Genomic DNA, 6,235 nt, shown 5'->3' with positions numbered 1-6,235 from the left:
TGTTCCCTCCCATTCTGAAGACGTCCTTGCCTCCTCTTCATAAAGAAAACGGAGCCAAACCTCAGCTTCTCTACTTCAAGTTAAATTGGGGCTCCGCCTTTCCTGTTTCACTCCCTCCGGGAAAAGCTCATCTTTCTACCTGTGCTCAGAATCCTATAGCCTCCCATTGCTACAGCGTCCTGGCTAGGCTAATATTACTCCTTCTCTTTGATATTTCTCCAAGCTTTCTTAATCTGTGCAATCTTACACGCCATCTTCCATCTTTATTTACTTAACAATATGCATTGGAGATCTATCTATATATACGTATCTCTCTTTCTTTCTTCTATCTAAGTATCATCTAACTATCTGTTGGAGATATATCTCTCTCCAAACCTAAAGATCTCCCTCATAAAAAAAAAAGGAATTTCACCTGTATCTTTAAAATAACAGCCTTATTCAGCTATAGTTCACACACCTTACAATTTACCTATTTAAAGTGTACAAGTAAGTGGGTTTTTTGTATATTCACAGAGTTGTAACACCCTTACAACAACCGATTTTAGAACATGCTTTAGTACCCAATGCCTTGTGGGAAAAAAAGTGTACTTCATTAATTTTATATCCAGCTGTAGTTACATTTATTTTCTTCCTTTTTTTAAATAGCTAAACATAATTTAGTTTTTTTATTAATATTTCCTTTTTAGTTCAAAATTCAAAAGTTATAAAAGGGCCCTGGCTGGTGTGACTCAGTGGATTGAGCACCGGCCCATGAACCAAAAGGTCACATCTTTGATTCCCAGCCAGGGCACATGCCTGGGCTGCGGGCTCGGTCCTCAGTTGCAGGCACATGAGAGGCAACCACACATTGATGTTTCTCTTCCTTGCTCTAAAAATAAATAAAATCTTTTTTAAAAAAAGTTATAAAAGGGCACACCAGGAAGAATTTTCGTCATTCCCATTCCAGTGGTAACCAGGGTTTTCAGCTCCTTGCGTATCTTTCCACAGCCCAGCCCTAATGCGTCCATCATATATAATGAATAAACTTATCACCCATGCATCTCGGTGGCATAATTATGTGCAATTCTTGGGAGAATTGAGAAAATAATTGCCTAAATAATTTTTGTAGCACTTTAATTTCTGAACCCTGGTTGAGGAAAGCTATAGAGGTGTACTGTGTATGCATAATCAATTGTGTGTGTATAAAGTTTTCTTCTTTCTTTTAAAAAATATTTATTCATTTTTAGAGAGAGGGGAAGGGAGGGAGAAAGAGAGGGAGAGAAACATTAATGTATGGGTGCCTTTCATGTGCCCTCAGCTGAGGTCCTGGCCCACAACCCAGGTATGTGCTCTTGACTGGAAGTCGAACTGGTGACCCTTTGGTCCACTGAGCCACACCAGCTAGGGCTCTCCTTTCTTAAACTGTGTGATCTTAGGGACTTCCGGCCAAGATGGAGGCGTAGACAGACACACTGCGTCTCCCTCCACAACTAAGAAGGAAAACAACTACCTCAAAACTAGAGACAACCAGAAGTTCCAGGAAATTGAGATTCATGGAAGTCCAGCAAACAAAGATATAAAGAAGAAATACTCATCCAGATAGGTAGGAGGGGCGGAGAGGATGCGGTGTGGTGGTGGAGGCAGCTGCGGCAGTGGCAGGCCAGTGGAAAGTGCAGTCACACATTTTAAAAAGTGGGTGGGACAACTGCAGAGCGTTGCTAGCTCCTGACCAGACTGCGTAGCTCATGGTCCCCACGCCAGAGAAAATCAAGTCTCATTGCTTCTGACTGTGCAAACCAGTGGGGGTTGGGGCAGAGGCAGAAACTCCCTGTCTCTCAGCAGAGACCGCTTGTTTAAAGGGCCCCCAGGGTCCTAGAACATCCGCAGACCCACCCACTCTGGAAACAACAGCCAGGGCAACAGCTAGAGGGGCACCAGTCCCATACGGAAGTGGGAGAGGTGCCTGGAAAGAGGCGAGAGCTGAGCAAGCGGCATTGTTCCCTCTCTGACCCCTCCCTCACATACAGTGCCACAACTTGGTGAAACAGGTTGCCCTGTACTGATGAGAAAACCTAAGGCATCACTCCTTACAACATAACAGGAGCGAGAGCTCTTTCTGGGATGTGGAGGCAAACAAACACAGGAGCCTGTCAGAATGAGGAGACAGAGAAGTATGGCCCAAAATGGGGAACGGGTCAAGGTTCCAGTGGGAGAACTAAGCGACCAGGAGATAGCCAACCTCACAGATGAGGAGATAGCCAACCTAACAAACAAGGAGACAGCCAACCTAACAGATGAAGAGCTGAAAACACTGGTGATAAAGATGATCACAGGCTTGACAGATATGCTTAAGTACTGCAAATGCATAAGGGAAGAAGTGAAGGCTATGCTAAATGAAACAAAGGAAATTCCACACAAAACCAATGATGAAGGGAAGGAAATTGGGGTTCAAATCAATGATTTGGAACATAAGGAGGAAAACAACAGTCAACCAGTACAGAATGAGGAAACTAGAATTGGAAAAAATGAGGAGAGGATTAGGAACCTCTGGGACAACTTTAAACATGCCAACATCCAAACCATAGGGATGCCAGAAGGAGAAGAGGAAGAGCAAGAAATTGAAAACTTATGTGAGAAAATAATGAAGGAAAACTCCCCATATTTGGTGAAGGAAATAGACATATAGGTCCAGGAAGCACAGAGTCCCAAACAAGCTAGACCCAAAAAGGACCACACCAAGACACATCATAATTAAAATGCCAAAGGTGAAAGATAAAGAGAGAATCTTAAAAGCAGCAATAGAAAAACAGAGACTTGCCTACAAAGGGGTGTTTATAAGACTCTCAGCTGATTTCTCAAAAGAAACTTTGCAGGCAAGAAGGGACTGGCAAGAAGTATTCAAGGTGATGAAAAGCAAGGACTTACAACCAAGATTACTCTATCTAGCAAAGCTATCATTTGGAATGGAAGGGCAGATAAAGTGCTTCCCAGACAAGGTAAAGCTAAAGGAGTTCGTCATCACCAAGCCATTATTATATGAAATGTCAAAAGGACTTACATAAGAAAAAGAAGATCAAAATTATGAACATTAAAATGACAACAAACTCACAACTATCAACAACTGAATCTAAAAAATGAGAAACAAAATCCAACTAAGCAAACCAGAATAGGAACAGAATCATAGGTATGGGGATCATTTGGAGAGTTATTAGCTGGGAGGGGGGAAGGGGGATAAATGGGGAAATGGTGCGGGGATTAAGAAGCATAATTGGTAAATACGAAATAGACAGAGGGAAGTTAAGAATAGTATAGGAAAGGGTAAAGCCAAAGAACGTATATGTACAACCCATGGACATGAACTAAGGGGGTGGGATTGCTGGAGGGAAGGGGGGTACTGGGCAGAGGGGAGCAAAGGGGAAAAAACTGGAATTACTGTAGCAACATAAGCAATAAAATATACTTTAAAAAAACTGTGTGATCTTACATGCCACCTTGCATCTTTATTCACTTAAGAATAGGTATTGGAGATCCATCTATATATCTGTATCTCTTTCTTTCCTTCTTTCTTTCTTCTATCTAAGTATCTAACTTTCTGTTGGAGATATATATCTCTTCAAACGTAAAGATCTCCCTCATTAAACAAAAAAAAAAAAAAAAAGAAATTTCACCTGTATCTTTAAAATAACAGCTTTACTGAGCTATAATTCACATACCTTACAATTTACATATTTAAAGTGTACAAGTAAGTGGTTTTTGTTGTTGTTGTTGTTTTTGATATTCATAGAGTTGTAACACCCTTACAACAACCAATTTTAGAACATTTTTATTACCTCAAAAAGAAACACTGACCCGGCTGGGTAGCTCAGTTGGTTAGAGCATCATCCTGATACCCCAAGGTTGTGGGCTCAAACCCCAGTCGCGGCACATACAAGAAACAACCAATGAATGCATCAATAAGTGGAACAACAAAATTAACGTCTCTCTCTTTCTCTCTCCCTGTTCCTCTCTCTAAAATCAATAATAAAAAAGAAACTCAAGCCCCTGGAATCCACAAATCTACTTTATGTATTTATAGATTTGCTTCCTCTGGATATTTCATATGAATGGAATTGTACAATATGTGGCCTTTTGTGACAAGTTTATTATACTTAGTACACAGTTTTCAAAGTTTGTGTTATGACATATATCGCAACTTTAATTCTTTATATTGATGAATAGTATTTGATTGTATGGACATGCCACATTTTATTTATCCATCAATTGATGGAAATTTGAGTTGTTTCTATTTTTTGGCTATTATGAATAATGCTGCTGTCAATATTTGAACATTTGTGTACAACCTTTTTTTGTGGGTACATGCCTTCATTTCTCTTGCGTATATATCTAGGTGTAGATTTGGTGGGTCATATAGTAATTCTTTTTTTAAAAGATTTTATTTATTTTGAGAGAGAGAGGAAGGGAGGAAGAAAGGGAGAGAAACATTGATGTACCAGAGAAGCATCTATCGGTTGCCTGTCACATGCTCCAACTGGGGACCTGGCTCTCAACCCAGGCATGTGCCCTGATCAGGAATTGACCCGGCAACTTTTTGGTTCAGATGTCAGCACTCAACCCACTGAGCCACACCAGCCAGGACTCATATAGTAATTCTATGTTTAATTATTTTAGGAATCACCAGACTCTGTTTTTCCACAGTGGCTACACCATTTTACATTCCCACTAGTTAATCACAAGCATTCCAATTTCTATGTATTCTTTCTAATACTAGTTATTTTCTAGTCATGATTTTTAATAATAGTCATCCTACTGACTATTATTTTTATTATTGGACTGTAAGAGCACTTTGTATACCCTAGATTCAAGTCTTTTAGCAGACAAATTACTTGCAAATATTTACTCCTATTTTATAGATTGTCTCTTCATTGTTTGATGGTATTATTTGAAAAACAAGTTTTTAAATTTGATGAAGTCTGATTTATCTATTCTTTTTTTTAAAATAATTTATTTATTTATGTGTTTCTTTATTTTTAGAGAGAGGGGAAAGGAGAAAGAGAGGGAAAGAAACATCACTATGTGGTTGCTTCTCACTCACGCCCCCAACTGGGAACCTGATGTGCAACCTAGTCATGTGCCCTGACTGGGAATCGAACCAGCGACACTTGGTTCACAGGCCAACACTCAATCCACTGAGCCACAGCAGCCAAGGCTCTATTCTTTTTTTAATTCAGTTTTTCTATTACACTTGTCCCACTTTTTCCCTTATTGCCCCCCCCATTCTGCCCACCCCTTCTCCCATAGTCAGTCCCCACCCTGTTGTCCATGTCCATGGGTCATTCATACATGTTCCTTTACTAGACCCTTCCCTTACTTATCCCCCTTCTCTCCCTCCCTCTCCCCCTCTGGTCACTGTCAGTCTGCTCCTTGTTTACATGCCTCTGGTTCTATTTTGCTCATTTGTTTGTGTTCATTAGTTTCCTGTAAAGGTTGCCCATGGTTTATTGAAAATATTACAGCACAGCAGAAAGATTCAAATGGCTGCATGTGGTGTTTTGAAATTCATCCCACTGTGGGCTGAGTGACCTACAGGTTGAACCGACTGCCAGAGTCCAAGAGCTTCAGCGCTTCCTTAGTGTCAGGATCAACGTCACGGATCTCCTGATCCAGGGCTGAGACCTCGGGAACATAATTATCTCTCTCTCTCATCTCCCTGCAGCTTGACGGTGGCCTCTCTGAATCCACTTCATCAGATGTGCGACATAGCCTGCCTGCTGCTCCCTTGCTCCAGAGCTTCTTGCAGGGGCTCACGGCGCTTTCCTCGCACAGGCACTTGTTGGTGTGGAAGTCTTCGCCCAGGCGCATGTAGCACTTCTCACCTCCTTCACCGTCTTGGTGCAAACGGGTGGGTCCAATTTGATGAGTCCCTAGTGAAGCAGCTGAGTCACCTAGCCTTAATTCTGTTGCTTCTGCTTTTGGTGTCATATATAAGAATCCATTGCCAAATTCAAGGTCATAAAGATTTACATCTATGTTTTCTTATGAGAGTTTTATATTGTTAGTGCTTACGTGTAGGTCTCTCATTTGTTTCAAGTTCAGTTTGTACACAGTGTGAGGTTGGAGCCCAAAGTCAGACTTTTGCATTGGAATATCTAGGTGTCCCAGCACAATTTGAAGAAGAGATTATTTTGTCCCATTGAATCATCTTGGTGCCCTTGTCAAAAATCAATTGACCATTAATGTAAAGCTTTATACATATTTC

At 40.8% G+C, this 6,235-nt stretch overlaps 1 pseudogene; it reads right to left on the bottom strand.

The window, feature by feature from the left end:
* Positions 1 to 5,559: 5,559 nt before the first annotated feature.
* LOC149990494 (small ribosomal subunit protein eS17 pseudogene) lies at positions 5,560 to 5,838 on the bottom strand (annotated as a pseudogene).
* Between the last annotated feature and the right edge of the window lie 397 nt (positions 5,839 to 6,235).

Source organism: Furipterus horrens, unplaced genomic scaffold, assembly GCF_987537825.1.
Source record: "Furipterus horrens unplaced genomic scaffold, mFurHor1.1.pri manual_scaffold_17, whole genome shotgun sequence".
Classification (NCBI taxonomy): domain Eukaryota; kingdom Metazoa; phylum Chordata; class Mammalia; order Chiroptera; family Furipteridae; genus Furipterus; species Furipterus horrens.
The sequence above is the reverse complement of the archived record's forward strand: the minus strand, read 5'-3'. Positions and strand labels throughout refer to the sequence as shown.